Below are 18,964 nucleotides of genomic sequence, written 5' to 3' on the forward strand. Positions count from 1 at the left end.
TAATGGCCAACAATTGGGCGTTAAACGCCAGAATGGATACCATTCTGAGCGTTTAACGCCAGAAAGGCAGGGGGAGGAGATTTTGTTTCCAAATTCAATTTTTTTTTCAAATTTTCATGTTTTAACTCATAATTTTCTGCATAAACATGTTTCAAACTTTCATTATTCACCCTCAATTTTCAAAAATTCAACAATTCTCTAAATCTCTTTTTCAATTTTCTTTCAAATCCTTCCCAAATCTTCTGCAAAAATTCAAGTATCTTTTCAATTTCTTTTCAAATCTTTTCAAACCCATCATATCATCTCTTATTTCTTAGATGCATAACCAAATTATCAGATTTAACCTCTTTATATCTTTTTCAATTGAAAATCTCATCTTTTTCATATCATGATTTTATTTTCTTCCATCAATCATATTTCTATGGCATATCTCTTTCAAAATTTTCGAAATCCCTCCCCTCCTCTTATAAATACACATTCGGCCATCCCCTCCTCTCCACCATTCGAATTTGCCTCTTCTCCTCTCTCTCCCCTTTCCTTTCTTTTGCTTGAGGGCAAGCAAACCTCTAAGTTTGGTGTGTTTTTCCGTGATCACTGAGCTAAGACTCATCAAGATCATGGCACCTAAGGGAAAGCAAACCAAATCAAGAGGCAAGAAAGAGAATACTCCAAAGAGTCTTTGGAATCAAGAGAGGTTCCTAACCAAAGAACATGCAGACCATTACCATAAAATAATGGGTCTGAGGTCAGTGATCCTGGAAGTTAAATTCAATCTGAAAGAAGATGAATATCCAGAGATCCAAGAGCAAATTCGAAACAGAGGATGGGAAATTCTAGCTAATCCTAAAACAAAGGTTGGAAGAAACATAGTTCAGGAATTCTACTCAAATCTGTGGCTAACAGATAAGCAGAGAATAACTGGAACCGCCTTTTATACCTACCGAACCATGGTCAGAGGGAGGCTTATTTACTTCCATCTGGACAAAATAAGAGAGGTCTTCAAATTGCCTCAACTACAAGATGATCCAGAATCCTTTAATAGGAGAATGGTGAGAGTAGATAAGGGGTTGGATCAAGTTCTAGAGGACATATGCCTCCCTGGAACTAAGTGGATAACCAATTCAAAAGGTGTCCCAAACCAACTCAAGAGGGGAGATCTCAAACCAGTTGCAAGAGGCTGGTTGGACTTCATTGGGCGTTCTATATTGCCCACTAGCAACCGCTCTGAGGTCACTGTCAAAAGAGTAGTGATGATTCATTGTATTATGCTTGGAAAAGAAGTGGAGATTCATCATCTGATTTCTTGTGAGATTTACACAATTGCAAACAAGAACTCCACTGAAGCCAAACTGGCCTACCCAAGCTTAATTTATCTGCTATGTAAAGATGCTGGGGTGAGGATGGGAGTAGATGAATTCATCCCAATCGAACACCCAATCACCAAGAAGTCAATGGAAGGACAAGTGCAAGACAACTCCATAAAAAGGAGGGCGCAGGAGTTCCTGCCAGAAATTCCTGAAATTGACTACTGGATCCGCCTAGAAGCATCTGTTACCAAGCTGCAAAAAGCTATGGAACAACTTAAGGAAGAACAGCAGAATCAAAACTGCATGCTCTGCAAACTGCTGAAGGAATAGGAGAAGCAGGGGCGTGAGCTACAGGAGCTGAAGCGCCAGAAGCTCTCCCTTGAAGGACCAAGCACCCCACAGATTGAGGGAGCATCCACTTCTCAAAATCAAGGTTGTTGAGTCCTAACTCTGTGATAACCTTTATTATTAAGAGTCTATTTTAAGTGTCATTTATTTTTCTATTTTTTTTACTTTTCTGTTTCCTATTATTATTAGTTTGCTCTTATATTTATTTTTGAGTCTTATTGTCATTCCATGATTAAAAAAATTTAAAGTTTATGTCTTAAAGCTATGAATGTCCTATGAATCCATCACATTTCTTAAATAAAAAGTGTTTTTAATTGAAAAAGAAAAAGAAGTACATGAATTTCAAATTTTAAAACAGTTTAATTATTTTGATGTGGTGGTAATACTCTTGTTTTCTGAATGAATGCTTGAACAGTGCATATGTTTGAATTTGCTATTTATGAATGTTAAAATTGTTGGCTCTTGAAAGAATGATGGAAAAGGAGAAGTGTTATTGATAATCTCAAAAATAAAAAAATTGATTCTTGAAGCAAGAAAAAGCAGTGAATAGAAAGAAAAAAAAAAGAGAGAGGATAATATGCGAAAAAAAAAGAAGAAAAAGAAAGAAAAAGCAAGCAGAAGAAGCCAATAGCCCTTTAAACCAAAAGGCAAGGGTAATAAAAAGGATCCAAGGCTTTGAGCATCAGCGGATAGGAGGGCCCTCAGGAATAAAATCTTGGCCTAAGCGGCTAAACCAAGTTGTCCCTAACCATGTGCTTGTGGCGTGAAGGTGACAAGTGAAAACTTGAGACTGAGCGGTTAAAGTCGTGGTCCAAAGCAAAAAAAGAGTGTGCTTAAGAGCTCTGGACACCTCTAATTGGGGACTCTAGCAAAGCTGAGTCACAATCTGAAAAGGTTCACCCAGTTATGTGTCTGTGGCATTTATGTATCCGGTGGTAATACTGGAAAACAAAATGCTTCGGGTCACGGCCAAGACTCATAAAGTAGCTGTGTTGAAGAATCAACACACTTAACTAGGAGAATCAATAACACTATCTGAATTCTGAGTTCCTATAGATGCCAATCATTCTGAACTTCAAAGGAAAAAGTGAGATGCCAAAACTGTTCAGAAGCAAAAAGCTAATAGCCCCGCTCATCTAATTAAGACTGATCTTCATAGATGTTTTTGGAATTCATTGTATATTATCTTCTATTTATCCTATTTGATTTTCAGTTGCTTGGGGGACAAGCAACAATTTAAGTTTGGTGTTGTGATGAGCGGATAATTTATACGCTTTTTGGCATTATTTTTAGTATGTTTTCAGTAGATTTTAGTTAGTTTTCGTTATATTTTTATTAGTTTTTATTTAAAATTTACTTTTCTAGACTTTACTATGAGTTTGTGTATTTTTCTAAGATTTCAGGTATTTTCTGACTGAAATTGAGGGACCTGAGCAAAAATCTGATTCAGAGGCTGAAAAAGGACTGCAGATGCTATTGGATTCTGACCTCCCTGCACTCGAAGTAGATGTTTTGGAGCTACAGAATCCCAATTGGTGCGCTCTCAATTGCGTTGGAAAGTAGACATCCTGGGCTTTCCATCAATATATAATAGTTCATACTTTGCCCAAGATTTGATGGCCCAAACCGGCGTTCCAAGTCAGCTTAAGAATTCTGGCGTTTAACGCCAGAACTGGCATAAAAGCTGGAGTTAAACGCCCAAACTGGCACAAAAACTGGCGTTTAACTCCAAGAAAAGTCTCTACACATGAAAGCTTCAATGCTCAGCCCAATCACACACCAAGTGGGCCCCGGAAGTGGATTTTTACACTAAACACCCTAGCTTACTCATTTTCTGTAACCCTAGGTCACTAGTTTACTATAAAAACTATTTTTAGTAATTCATCTTGTACCTCATGACATTCTACACGTTTCATATTGTATCTTCTATGGAATGAGTCTCTAAACCCCATTGTTGGGGTGAGGAGCTCTGCTGTGTTTCGATGAATTAATGCAATTACTACTGTTTTTCATTCTATCATGCTTGCTTCTATTCTAAGATATTCATTCGCACTTTAACCTGATGAATGTGATGATCCATGACAATCATCATCATTCTTAACTATGAACGCGTGCCTGACAACCACTTCCGTTCTACATGCAATCAAGCTTGAATGTGTATCTCTTGGGTTTCTAATCTAAGATTAGAACCTTCGTGGTATAGGCTAGAATTATTGGCAGCCATTCCTGAGGTCCGGAAAGTCTAAACCTTGTCTGTGGTATTCCGAGTAGGATCTGGGAAAGGATGACTGTGACGAGCTTCAAACTCGCGAGTGTTGGGCGTGTGACAGACGCAAAAGGATCAATGGATCCTATTCCAGCATGATCGAGAACCGACAGATGATTAGCCGTGCGGTGACAGCGTGCGTAGAACATTTTTACTGAGAGGACGGGAAGTAGCCATTGACAACGGTGATGCCCAACATAAAGCTTGCCATGGAAGGAGCCTTGCGTGTGTGAAGAAGAAGATAGTAGGAAAGCATAGATTCAGGGGACAAAGCATCTCCAAAACCTCAACCTGTTCTTCATTACTGCATAACAAGTATTTATTCATGTTCTTTTACTTTTTACAATTAAATCTGAGAATTATTGATATCCTGACTAAAAGTTACAAGATAACCATAGCTTGCTTCAGGCCGACAATCTCCGTAGGATCGACCCTTACTCACGTAAGGCATTACTTGGACGACCCAGTGCACTTGCTGGTTACTTGTGCGGAGTTGCAAAAGTGTGATTGTAATTTCGTGCACCAGAAGCTATGCATGCGCGTGACTATTGCCTGCTGCAAAATCGGTTTTTGGCTATTTTAAACCAATTTTCCACTTCTAAACCTCCATTTTCTTCCTTTTAAGGCTTAGAGTATGGTACTAGGTCTAGTAGATAAATAAAGCTAGGAAAATAAGAGAACTTGAGGGTGAAGTAAGAGGTAAATGATGGCTTTTATGAAGAAGATAAGAATATTAAAGAAGTTTAATGCTAAGGCTTGATAATTGATGATGTATTGATAATAAAAATGAAATGACTTATGAATAATGATATCTGAGATACGAGTTTTCCTGGGTAAGAACCGTGGCTTGCCACCACGTGTTCCAGGTTGAATCTCGACACTCTGTTGACCCTACGTCGTAAGGGTGACCGGGCACGTATAAATTCCCGGGTATGAATAGCCCTCATTGAGCGATTACTTGATTGAATATGAAATCTATGCATAGGCTCTTGAGGATGCGCGACGGGGGACAGTCTAATGTTTTCGGACTTGTCGGGTTGGCTGGATAACCGACAGATGAGCCTCATCAGCCATAGGATAGGCATGCATCATATGCATTTGTTTGTTTTGATTGCTATGCATTTCCTGGGTTTTTCTAATTGATATATACCTCCTGCTACCTGTTATACTTGCTACTTGCACTATCTGCTCATTACTTGTGCATGAACTTGTTTGGTTGCTTGTCTCTGCCAAATTATGGATGACGGAGGGATGGAGGAAAGGGCAAAATGGTTTGGTATTATGTTAGGTTTGAAATTGAGTAAGTTAGGTAGATTTAGATTATCTACCCCTATTTATGGCTTCTGTTTAGTAATTAAGTTGGATAACTGAATGACGGTGTTCTAGGATTGCCTCTGGCATTCCCAAGACCTTATCTATTATACGCATGGCACCTTTACCATGCTGAGAACCCCCGGTTCTCATTCCATACTGTGTTGTTGTTTTCAGATGCAGGTTGAGAGGCTCCTCGCTAGGCGTCTGGATCCTTGAAGCGAAGTAGTTCCTGGGTGTATTTTGGGTTTCTGTTTATATAGATGTATATATGTGTTTAGCTTACTGGTACACGGAATCGTGATTACACTTTAATTATGTAAAGTTCATTGCTCTTTCTTTCCCTGGAAATGGCGCCAAAAACATGATGCCAAAACCACGGTTCACAACTCCGTGTAACTGACCAGCAAGTGCACTGGGTCGTCCAAGTAATACCTTATGTGAGTAAGGGTCGAATCCCACGGAGATTGTTGGTATGAAGCAAGCTATGGTCACCTTGCAAATCTCAGTTAGGCAGATATAATTTGATAATGGTGTTTTCGAATTTAATATAATAAAATAGGGATAGAAATACTTATGTAATTCATTGGTAGGAATTTCAGATAAGCGAAAGGAGATGCTTTCGTTCCTCTGAACCTCTGCTTTCCTGCTATCTTCATCCAATCATTCTTACTCCTTTCCATGGCTGGCTTTATGTGATACATCACCATTGTCAACGGCTACTTTCGGTCATCTCTCGGGAAAATGATCCAATGCCCTGTCACGGCACGGCTAATCATCTGGAGGCATCACCTTTGTCAATGGCTTCATCTTATCCTCTCAGTGAAAATGATCAACGCACCCTGTCACGGCACGGCTATTCATCTGTCGGTTCTCGATCATGCTGGAATAGGATTTACTATCCTTTTGCGTCTGTCACTAACGCCCCGCAATCGCAAGTTTGGAGCTCGTCACAGTCATCCAATCATTGAATCCTACTCGGAATACCACAGACAAGGTTTAGACCTTCCGGATTCTCTTGAATGCCACCATCATTCTAGCTTACGCCACGAAGATCCTGGTTAGGAGATCTAAGAGATACTCATCCAGTCGAAGGTAGAACGGAAGTGGTTGTCAGGCACGCGTTCATAGGGAATGATGATGATTGTCACGTTCATCACATTCAGATTGAAGTACGAATGAATATCTTAGAAGCGAAATAAGATGAATTGAATAGAAAACAGTAGTACTTTGCATTAATCTTTGAGGAACAGCAGAGCTCCACACCTTAATCTGTGGAGTGTAGAAACTCTACCGTTGAAAATACATAAGTGAAAGGTCCAGGCATGGCCGAGATGGCCAGCCCCCAAAAACGTTATCAATAGTCTCCTAAGATGAACAATGGATTAAAATTGAGACCAAAGATGTCTAATACAATAGTAAAAGGTCCTATTTATAATAAACTAGCTACTAGGGTTTACATGAGTAAGTAATTGATGCATAAATTCACTTCCGGGGCCCACTTGGTGTGTGCTTGGGCTGAGCTTGAGTGTTGCACGTGTAGAGGTCCTTCTTGGAGTTGAACGCCAGCTTTTGTGCCAGTTTGGGCGTTCAACTCTGGTTTTGGCTCCTTTTCTGGCGCTGGACGCCAGATTTGGGCAGAAAGCTGGCGTTGAACGCCAGTTTACGTCATCTATTCTTAGCCAAAGTATGGACTATTATATATTGGTGGAAAGCCCTGGAAGTCTACTTTCCAACGCAATTAGAAGCGCGCCATTTCGAGTTCTGTAGCTCCAGAAAATCCACTTTGAGTGCAGGGAGGTCAGAATCCAACAACATCAGCAGTCCTTCTTCAACCTCTGAATCTGATTTTTGCTCAAGTCCCTCAATTTCAGCCAGAAAATATCTGAAATCATAGAAAAACACACAAACTCATAGTAAAGTCCAGAAATGTGAATTTAACATAAAAACTAATGAAAACATCCCTAAAAGTAACTAGATTCTACTAAAAACATACTAAAAACAATGCCAAAAAGTGTATAAATTATCCGCTCATCACAACACCAAACTTAAATTGTTGCTTGTCCCCAAGCAACTGAAAATCAAATAGAATAAAAAGAAGAGAATATACTATAAATTCCAAACTATCAATGAAATATAGCTCCAATCAAATGAGCGGGACTTATAGCTTTTTGCCTCTTGAATAGTTTTGGCATCTCACTCTATCCATTGAGGTTCAGAATGATTGGCATCTATAGGAACTCAGAGTTCAGATAGTGTTATTGATTCTCCTAGTTCAGTATGATGATTCTTGAACACAGCTTCTTTATGAGTCTTGGCCGTGGCCCTAAGCACTTTGTTTTCCAGTATTACCACCGGATACATAAATGCCACAGACACATAATTGGGTGAACCTTTTCAGATTGTGACTCAGCTTTACTAAAGTCCCCAATTAGAGGTGTCCAGGGTTCTTAAGCACACTCTTTTTTTACTTTGGACCTTGACTTTAACCGCTCAGTCTCAAGTTTTCACTTGACACCTACACGCCACAAGCACATGGTTAGGGACAGCTTGGTTTAGCCGCTTAGACCAGGATTTTATTCCTTTAGGCCCTCCTATCCACTGATGCTCAAAGCCTTGGAATCATTTTTATTTTCCCTTGCCTTTTGGTTTTAAGGGTTATTGGCTTTTTGCTCTTGCCTCTTGGTTTTAAGAGCTTTTGGCTTTTTCTGCTTGATTTTCCTTTTTCTTTCTATTTTTTTTTTGCCTATTTTTTTTTCTGCAAGCTTTGTTCTTTGCTGCTTTTTCTTGCTTCAAGAATCATTTTTATGATTTTTCAGATTATCAAATAACATGTCTCCTAGTCATCATTCTTTCAAGAGCCAACATATTTAACATTCTTAAACAACAACTTCAAAAGACATATGCACTGTTCAAGCATACATTCAGAAAACAAGAAGCATTGTCACCACATCAATATAATTAAACTAAGTTCAAGGATAAATTCAAAACTCATGTACTTCTTATTCTTTTGAATTAAAACAATTTTTATTTAAGAGAGGTGATGGATTCATAGGACATTCATAACTTTAAGACATAGTTACTAACTACTAATGATCATGTAATGAAGACACAAACATAGATAGGCACAAAACATAGAAAACGAAAAACAAAAGAAATAAGAACAAGGAATGAATCCACCTTAGTGATGGTGGCGTTTCCTTCTTGAGGAACCAATGATGTCCTTGAGCTCTTCTATGTCTCTTCCTTGTCTTTGTTGCTCCTCCCTCATTGCTTTTTGATCTTCTCTTATTTCATGAAGCATGATGGAGTGCTCTTGATGTTCCACCCTTAGTTGTCCCATATTGGAACTCAATTCTCCTAGGGAGGTGTTGATTTGCTCCCAATAGTTTTGTGGAGGAAAGTGCATTTGAGGCATTTCCGGGATCTCATGGTGATGAGCTTCATACGCCTCTTGAGCTCCATGAATGGGATCTCTTGCTTGCTCCATCTTTTTCTTAGTGATGGGCTTGTCCTCTTTAATGAGGATATCTCCCTCTATGTCAATCCCAGCCGAATTGCATAGGTGGCAAATGAGGTGAGGAAAGGCTAACCTTGCCATGGTGGAGGACTTGTCAGCCACCTTGTAGAGTTCTTGAGGTATAATCTCATGAACTTCCACCTCTTCTCCAATCATGATGCTATGGATCATGATGGCCCTGTCTATAGTAACTTCAGACCGGTTGCTAGTGGGAATGATTGAGCATTGAATAAATTCCAACCATCCTCTAGCTATAGGCTTGAGGTCCAATCTTCTTAGTTGAACCGGCTTGCCTTTGGAGTCAATCTTCCATTGAGCTCCTTCTACACATATGTCCATAAGGACTTGGTCCAACCTTTGATCAAAGTTGACTCTCCTTGTGTAGGGGCGTGCGTTCTCTTCCATGTTTGGCAAGTTGAACGCCAACCTCACATTCTCCGGACTAAAATCTAAGTATTTCCCCCGAACCATTGTAACATAGTTCTTTGGATCCGGGTTCTTACTTTGATCATGGTTCTTGGTGATCCATGCATTAGCATAGAACTCTTGAACCATTAGAATGCCGACTTGTTGGATGGGATTTGTTAGAACTTCCCAACCTCTTCTTTGAATTTCATGTCGGATCTCTGGATACTCATTTCTTTTGAGTTTGAAAGGGACCTCAAGGATCACCTTCTTCTTGGCCACAACATCATAGAAGTGGTCTTGATGGGCTTTGGAGATGAACCTTTCCATCTCCCATGACTCGGATGTGAAAGCTTTTGTCTTCCCTTTCCCCTTTCTAGAGGATTCTTCGGTCTTAGGTGCCATCAATGGTAATGGAAAAACAAAAAGCTTATGCTTTTACCACACCAAACTTAGAATTTTGCTCGCCCTCGAGCAATAGAAGAATGAATAGATGAAGAAGAAGAAGAAATGGAGGAGAGGGGGGGTGGAAAGTGTTTCGGCCAAGAAGGGTGTAGAGGGGTGTGTTGTGTGAATTTGATGAAGAATGGAGGGCTTTATATAGGGAAGGGAGGGGGGAAAGGTTTTGGCCATATGGGTGGGTTTGGGTGGGAAATTGGTTTTGAATTTTGAAGGTAGGTGGAGTTTATGAGGTAGGTTTATGGGGAAGAGTGTTTATGGGATTGTGTGAAAGAGGGGTGATAAGAAGTGAGTGGAGGTAGGTGGGGATCCTGTGGGGTCCACAGATCCTGAGGTGATCCTGTGGGGTCCACAGATCCTGAGGTATCAAGGATTTACATCCCTGCACCCATTAGGCATGTAAAATGCCTTTGCACACAACTCTGGGCGTTCAGCGCCAGGTTGGTGCCCATTTTGGGCGTTCAACGCCCATTTACTAGCCATTACTGGCGTTGAACGCCAGAACCATGCTTGTTCTGGGCGTTCAGCACCAGAATGCTGCCCATTTTGGGCGTTCAGCGCCAGAACCATGCTCTGTTCTGGCATTGAACGCCAGGCAGATGCTCCTCCAGGGTGTAATTTTTCTTCTGCTGTTTTTGACTCCATTTTCAATTTTTATATTTATTTTGTGACTCCACATGATCATGAACCTAAGAAAACATGAAAAACAAGAATAATAGAGTTAGATAAATAAACATTGGGTTGCCTCCCAACAAGCGCTTCTTTAATGTCAATAGCTTAACAGTGGGCTCTCATGGAACCTCACAGATGTTCAGAGCATTGTTGAAACTCTCCAACACCAAACTTAGAGTTTGGATATAGGAGTTCAACACCAAACTTAGAGTTTGGTTGTGGCCTCCCAACACCAAACTTAGAGTTTGACTGTGGGGGCTTGGGTTGACTCTGCTTTGAGAGAAGCTTTTCATGCTTCCTCTCCATGGTTGCAGAGGGAGATCCTTGAGTTTTAAACACAAGGGAGTCCTTATTCCATTGAAGGACTAGTTCACCTCTGTCAACATCAATCACAGCTCTTGCTGTGGCCAGGAAAGGTCTTCCTAGGATGATGGATTCATCCTCTTCCTTTCCAGTATCCAGGACTATGAAATTAGCAGGGATGTAAAGGCCTTCAACCTTTACTAACACGTCCTCTACTTGTCCATAAGCCTGTTTTATTGAACTGTCTGCCATCTCTAATGAGATTTTAGCAGCTTGCACCCCATAGATTTCCAGTTTCTCTATTACAGAGAGGGGCATGAGGTTTATTCCTGAACCAAGGTCACATAGAGCCTTAAAGATCATGGTGCCTATGGTACAGGGTATTATGAACTTTTCAGGATCCTGTCTCTTCTGAGGTAATGTCAGTTGATCCAGATCACTTAGTTCATTGATGAACAAGGGAGGTTCAACTTCCCAAGTATCAATGCCAAATAATTTGGCATTCAGCTTCATGATTGCACCAAGAAACTTGGCAGTTTGCTCTTCAGTAACATCCTCATTCTCTTCAGAAGAGGAATACTCATCAGATCTCATGAAGGGCATAAGAAGGTTCAATGGAATCTCTATGGTCTCTAGATGAGCCTCAGAGTCCTTTTGTTCCTCAGAGGGAAGCTCCTTATTGATCACTGGACGTCCCAGGAGGTCTTCCTCCTTGGGATTTGCGTTCTCCACTCCCCTTGTAGGTTCGGCCATGGTGCTTATGTCAATGGCCTTGCACTCTCCTTTTGGGTTCTCTTCTGTATTGCTTGGGAGAGTACTGGGAGGGATTTCAGTGATCCTTTTACTCAGCTGGCCCACTTGTGCTTCCAAATTTCTAATGGAAGACCTTGTTTCATTCATGAAGCTCACAGTGGCCTTGGATAGATCAGAGACTAGATTTGCTAAATTAGAAGCATTTTGTTCAGAGTTCTCTGTCTGTTGCTGAGTGGATGATGGAAAAGGTTTATTATTGTTAAACCTGTTTCTTCCACCATTATTAAAGCCTTGTTGAGGCTTTTGATCCTTCCATGAGAAATTTGGATGATTTCTCCATGATGAGTTATAGGTGTTTCCATAAGGTTCACCTAAGTAATTCACCTCTGCTATTGCAGGGTTCTCAGGATCATAAGCTTCTTCTTCATAAGAAGCCTCTTGAGTACTGTTGGATGCATCTTGCATTCCATGCAGACTCTGAGAGATCATATTGACTTGCTGAGTCAATATTTTATTCTGAGCCAATATGGCATTCAGAGTATCAACTTCAAGAACTCCCTTCTTCATAGGCGTCCCATTACTCACAGGATTCCTTTCAGAAGTGTACATGAACTGGTTATTAGCAACCATGTCAATGAGTTCTTGAGCTTCTGCAGGCGTTTTCTTTAGGTGAATGGATCCACCTGCAGAAGTGTCCAGTGACATCTTTGATAGCTCAGATAAACCATCATAGAATATATCCAGGATGGTCCATTCTGAAAGCATGTCAGAAGGACACTTTTTGGTCAACTGTTTGTATCTTTCCCAAGCTTCATAGAGGGATTCACCTTCTTTCTGTCTGAAGGTTTGAACATCAGCTCTAAGCTTGCTCAGCTTTTGAGGAGGAAAGTACTTGGCTAAGAAAGCCGTGACCAGCTTATCCCAAGAGTTCAAGCTGTCTTTAGGTTGAGAATCCAACCATAATCTAGCTCTGTCTCTTACAGCAAAAGGGAAAAGCATGAGCCTGTAGACTTCAGGATCTACTCCATTAGTCTTAACAGTATCACATATCTGCAAGAATTCAGTTAAGAACTGAAAAGGATCTTCAGATAGAAGTCCATGAAACTTACAGTTCTGCTGCATCTGAGAAACTAATTGAGGTTTCAGCTCAAAGTTGTTTGCTCCAATGGCAGGAATGGAGATGCTTCTTCCATGTAAATTGGAATTAGGTGCATTAAAGTCACCAAGCATCTTCCTTACATTATTATTATTTTCGGCTGCCATCTCCTCTTCCTGTTCGATAATTTCTGACAGGTTATCTCTGGATTGTTGTAATTTAGCTTCTCTTAATTTTCTCTTCAAAGTCCTTTCAGGTTCTGGATCTGCTTCCACAAGAATGTTCTTATCCTTGCTTCTGCTCATATGACAAAGAAGAGGACACAGAAAAATAATAATAATAATAGAGATCCTTTATACCACAGTATTGGGATCCCTTTGTGAGTGGAAGAAGAGGGGGAGACAAAGAATGTAATATAATGGAAGAAACACAACTGTGAGGAGGGTTGAGATGTGAGATGAGATGTTAGTAGATGAATAAATAAATAAAATAAGATGAGAGAGAAGGAATTTTCAAAAATAATTTTTGAAAAAGAGTTAGTGATTTTCGAAAATGGTTTTTGAACAATGTTAGTATTTTTCGAAAATTTTTAAAATAAAAATAAGAATAATTAGTTAATTAAAAAGAAATTTTTGAAAAAGAGGGAAGATATTTTCGAAAATTAGAGAGAGAGAGTTAGTTAGGTGGTTTTGAAAAAGTTAAGAAACAAACAAAAAGTTAGTTAGTTAGTTGAAACAAATTTTGAAAAGATAAGAAGTTAGGAAGTTGGAAAAGATATTTTGAAATTAGATTTTTGAAAAAGATAAGATGAGAAGATATTTTTGAAAAGATATGATAGAAATTAGTTTTTGAAAAAAAAGATTTGATTTTTAAAATCACAATTAATGACTTGATTCATAAGAAATCACAAGATATGATTCTAGAACTCAGTTTAAATCTTTCTTAACAAGCAAGTAACAAACTTGAAATTTTTGAATCAAAACATTAATTGTTATTGTTATTTTCGAAAATTTGGTATAAAAATAAGAAAAAAATTTTTGAAAAATATTTTTGGAATTTTCGAAAATAACTAAGAATTTTGAAAAAGATTTGATTTTTGAAAAAGATTTTGAAAAAGATAAGATTTTCAAATTGAAAATTTGATTTGACTCATAAGAAACAACTTGATTTTAAAAAATTTTTAAAAAGTCAACTCAAATTTTCAAATTTGATGAGAGAGAAAAAGGGAAAGATATATTTTTTTTTTATTTTTGAAATTTTTTTTATGATGAGAGAGAAAAACAAGTAAAATGATGCAATGCATGAGATTTTTAGATCAAAACAATGAACGTATGCAAGAATGCTATGAATGTCAAGATGAACACCAAGAATACTTTGAATGTCATGATGAACATCAAGAACATATTTTTGAAAAATTTTTAATGCAAAGAAAACATGCAAGACACCAAACTTAGAATTCTTTAATGCTTAGACACTAAGAATTCAAGAATGCATATGATAAACATGAAAAGACACAAAACAAAAAATCATCAAGATCAAACAAGAAGACTTACCAAGAACAACTTGAAGATCATGAAGAACACTATGAATGCATGAATTTTCGAAAAAAATGCAAGATGCACATGCAATTGACACCAAACTTATAACATGACTCAAGACTCAAACAAGAAACACAAAAAATGTTTTTGATTTTTATGATTTTCTAATTTTTTTTTGGATTTTTTTTTTCGAAAATTATGTGAAAAAGAAAAAATAAGGATTCCAAAATTTTTATCATGAATTCCAGGAATCTTGCATTCTTAGTCTAAAGCTTCAGTCCAGGAATTAGACATGGCTCACTAGCCAGCCAAGCTTTCAATGAAAGCTCCGGTCCAAAACACTAGACATGGCCAATGGCCAGCCAAGCTTCAGCATTTAACATTAGAGTATATTGCTCTTAATAACAAATTGCTGCCTCAGTCCAAATAAATTTAGACATGGCTTTACAGCCAGCCAAGCTTCACATGCTTCATGAAACACTAGAATTCATTCTTAAAAATTTTGAATAAAATTTTTGAAAACATTTTTTTTTCGAAAACAGATGAGAAAATTTTAGAAATATTTTTGAAAAATTTTTGAAAAGAAAATAAAATAAAAAGAAAATTACCTAATCTGAGCAACAAGATGAACCGTTAGTTGTCCAAACTCGAACAATCCCCGGCAACGGCGCCAAAAACTTGGTGCTGTTGCCGGATCAAACTTGGCACTGATGTTGCCGGACCAAAAGCTTGCCGAAAACTCAAACAATCCCCGGCAACGGCGCCAAAAACTTGGTACGCGGAATCGTGATTACACTTTAATTATGTAAAGTTCATTGCTCTTTCTTTCCCTGGAAATGGCGCCAAAAACATGATGCCAAAACCACGGTTCACAACTCCGTGTAACTGACCAGCAAGTGCACTGGGTCGTCCAAGTAATACCTTACGTGAGTAAGGGTCGAATCCCACAGAGATTGTTGGTATGAAGCAAGCTATGGTCACCTTGCAAATCTCAGTTAGGTAGATATAATTTGATAATGGTGTTTTCGAATTTAATATAATAAAATAGGGATAGAAATACTTATGTAATTCATTGGTAGGAATTACAGATAAGCGAAAGGAGATGCTTTCGTTCCTCTGAACCTCTGCTTTCCTGCTATCTTCATCCAATCAGTCTTACTCCTTTCCATGGCTGGCTTTATGTGATACATCACCATTGTCAACGGCTACTTTCGGTCATCTCTCGGGAAAATGATCCAATGCCCTGTCACGGCACGGCTAATCGTCTGGAGGCATCACCTTTGTCAATGGCTTCATCTTATCCTCTCAGTGAAAATGATCAACGCACCCTGTCATGGCACCGCTATTCATCTGTCGGTTCTCGATCATGCTGGAATAGGATTTACTATCCTTTTGCGTCTGTCACTAACGCCCCGCAATCGCGAGTTTGGAGCTCGTCACAGTCATCCAATCATTGAATCCTACTCGGAATACCACAGACAAGGTTTAGACCTTCCGGATTCTCTTGAATACCGCCATCATTCTAGCTTACGCCACGAAGATCCTGGTTAGGAGATCTAAGAGATACTCATCCAGTCGAAGGTAGAACGGAAGTGGTTGTCAGGCACGCGTTCATAGGGAATGATAATGATTGTCACGTTCATCACATTCAGATTGAAGTACGAATGAATATCTTAGAAGCGAAATAAGATGAATTGAATAGAAAACAGTAGTACTTTGCATTAATCTTTGAGGAACAGCAGAGCTCCACACCTTAATCTGTGGAGTGTAGAAACTCTACCGTTGAAAATCCATAAGTGAAAGGTCCAGGCATGGCCGAGATGGCCAGCCCCCTAAAACGTGATCAATAGTCTCCTAAGATGAACAATGAATTAAAACTGAGACCAAAGATGTCTAATACAATAGTAAAAGGTCCTATTTATAATAAACTAGCTACTAGGGTTTACATGAGTAAGTAATTGATGCATAAATTCACTTCCGGGGCCCACTTGTTGTGTGCTTGGGCTGATCTTGAGTGTTGCACGTGTAGAGGTCCTTCTTGGAGTTGAACGCCAGCTTTTGTGCCAGTTTGGGCGTTCAACTCTGGTTTTGGCTCCTTTTCTGGCGCTGGACGCCAGATTTGGTCAGAAAGCTGGCGTTGAACGCCAGTTTACGTCGTCTATTCTTGGCCAAAGTATGGATTGTTATATATTGCTGGAAAGCCCTGGAAGTCTACTTTCCAACTCAATTGAAAGCGCGCCATTTCGAGTTCTGTAGCTCCAGAAAATCCACTTTGAGTGCAGGGAGGTCAGAATCCAACAGCATCAGCAGTCCTTCTTCAACCTCTGAATCTGATTTTTGCTCAAGTCCCTCAATTTCAGCCAGAAAATACCTGAAATCACAGAAAAACACACAAAATCATAGTAAAGTCTAGAAATGTAAATTTAACATAAAAACTAATGAAAATATCCCTAAAAGTAACTAGATTCTACTAAAAACATACTAAAAACAATGCCAAAAAGCGTATAAATTATCCGATCATCACTTACTCTCCAAGAAACTTGTGTATGCTGCTCCTCATAGAGGTTGAGGGAGAGATAGGAGCTTATTTTGGTATTTTGGTGTATTTTAGGACACATATGTGTGTATATATATATATATATCCTCCGGCCAGCCTTGGCTTCGCAGGCTGAGTCAGGAGCTAGTTATGTTGTATACTTGGCCTTCTTTTACTCTGTTACTTATTCTTATCTTTATCTTTTAAGTTTCTTAGCACGCAAGTAATCGTATCTCTTGAGCGTTGCGCTTTTCATTTTGCGATTTTTGTTTACCCGTTTTGTTGAAGGCTCCTAGTATATTATCTTTTTCCTCTATTATGTATTTATTTTGCTGTTTAGAGGTTCGTAACACCACACTACCTCTGTTCTATGACTTAAGCGTAAAACTCTGTGTAGTAGGGTGTTACAAGGATCGCCATATATGGATTCCAGTTTACTTGGATCTCCACTTTTGGGCCGGGATGAGAAGCACACAAAGGGGCGAGAGTATGCATTCATTTTTCAACAAGTTCATCACACAGAATAGCTCCTTGAGACAATTCGTGAAGCAATACGAAAATTGCCTAGCAAGCAAAGAGCAAGTAGAGAGAGTATTCGATGCTGCAGATTTTCACACCGTGATACCATGTGCAACAAAATCAGCAATAGAGGCACAATTTCAGCATGTATATACCCATGAGAAGTTCAAGGAAGTTCAAGCTCAATTTAGAGGTAAAGTGAACTGTATCACAAGATCAATGCATTCCACACTAGGTTTTACAACATATGAAGTAATAAAGCAGGTTTCCAACTCCACATTCAATAAGTTTGTCGTCACCTACGATGCAGTATCATGAGATGTAAAGTGCCATTGATTGCTGTTTGAGTCTAGGGCATATTGTGCCGCCATTTCCTAAGTGTCCTAAGCTTTGAGCGAGTGGATAACATGGTACCAAAATACATATTGGAACATTGGAGCAAGAACATAAAAAGGAGGCATACACACATTAAGAACAACCAAGATGAACCTCTACTGGAGCCAAGAAGTAAGAGATTTGACGAATTGGTATTTCGGTCACACAATATATATGAATTTGCATCTGAGACTGAAGAGTTGACCAGAATTTTGCACCGAACATTTGACAAGGTCATGGCGGAGATGGAAGAATATCAAGGGAGAAGCAAAGGAAAAAGTTTGTTAACCCACGAAGAAGCGACATTAAGCAATGTGAATTACCTTCAAAGCCTACCACGTGTCAAAACAAGAGGTCGGCCCAAGAACAGACTTGGATCAAACCTGGAAAAAAAGATCTCAAATGCCATAAAGAAAAAGAAAAAGACAGCTCCAAGCAAGGTAAAATTGACTTGCTTTTGATTAGTTAAAAATTCAATTGTTCATTTTGCTAATATACAATTATGTCTTTTGTAGTTGAACCTTTTAGACTCCAGCTCATCGATTCAGTCAAACTCCACTCTTTACAATACACCAGATATGAATTATCCAAGAGAGGATTGTACAAGTTTTAGTTTTTATTAATGTAAATTTTTGTTCACCCATGAGCAAATTTCGGTTAACCATGGTTATAGCATGATTAATTTCTAAATGTTGATAGTCTTTAATGAATAGTCACTTTTTTCGATTTGTCTAGTGTATTAATTTCTAAGTTGAATAATTAGAATTTGTTTTTTCGGTTCAGGGTTCAGAGTTCAGAGTTCAGGGTTTAGGGTTTAGGGTTCAGGGTTTAGGGTTTATGATTTTGGGTTTAGGGTTATGGTTTTAGGGTTTTAGGGATTTAGGGTTTATGGGTTCAGGGTTCAGTGTTCAAGGGTTCAGTGTGTTTCAAACTTTCGGTTTGCCCCGTGTATTAATTTCGGTTCACCGTGTTCATGGTTGAGGGTTTAGGGTTTAGGATTTAGGGTTCATGGTTTAGGGGTCTAGGGTTTAAGGTTCAACGTTTTAGGGGTTTAGGGTTTACGGTAGGGTTCAGGGTTTAGGGTTTAGGGTTCAGGGTTCAGAGTTCAGAGACAATCCAGAGACAACCTTATTGAAAATTTCGAACAAGTAAAGGAGATGGCAGCCGAACCCAACAACAATAATGCAAGGAGAATGCTTGGTGACTTTACTGCACCTAATTCCAATTTATATGGAAGAAGCATCTCCATTCCTGCCATTGGAGCAAACAACTTTGAGCTGAAACCTCAATTAGTTTCTCTGATGCAGCAGAACTGCAAGTTTCATGGACTTCCATCTGAAGATCCTTTTCAGTTCTTAACTGAATTCTTGAAGATATGTGATACTGTTAAGACTAATGGAGTAGATCCTGAAGTCTACAGGCTCATGCTTTTCCCTTTTGCTGTAAGAGACAGAGCTAGAATGTGGTTGGACTCTCAACCCAAAGACAGCCTGAACTCTTGGGATAAGCTGGTCACGGCTTTCTTAGCCAAGTTCTTTCCTCCTCAAAAGCTGAGC

The 18,964-nt window shown here is 39.0% G+C and overlaps 1 non-coding gene across 1 annotated transcript; it reads left to right on the plus strand.

The window, feature by feature from the left end:
* Positions 1 to 12,103: 12,103 nt before the first annotated feature.
* Positions 12,104 to 12,211, plus strand: LOC112724609 (small nucleolar RNA R71). Its single transcript, XR_003163764.1, has one exon. It is a non-coding gene; the product is annotated as a small nucleolar RNA R71 (small nucleolar RNA).
* Positions 12,212 to 18,964: the final 6,753 nt, after the last annotated feature.

The sequence above is a fragment of the Arachis hypogaea genome, chromosome 11 (genome assembly GCF_003086295.3).
Source record: "Arachis hypogaea cultivar Tifrunner chromosome 11, arahy.Tifrunner.gnm2.J5K5, whole genome shotgun sequence".
NCBI classification, from domain to species: Eukaryota; Viridiplantae; Streptophyta; class Magnoliopsida; order Fabales; family Fabaceae; genus Arachis; species Arachis hypogaea.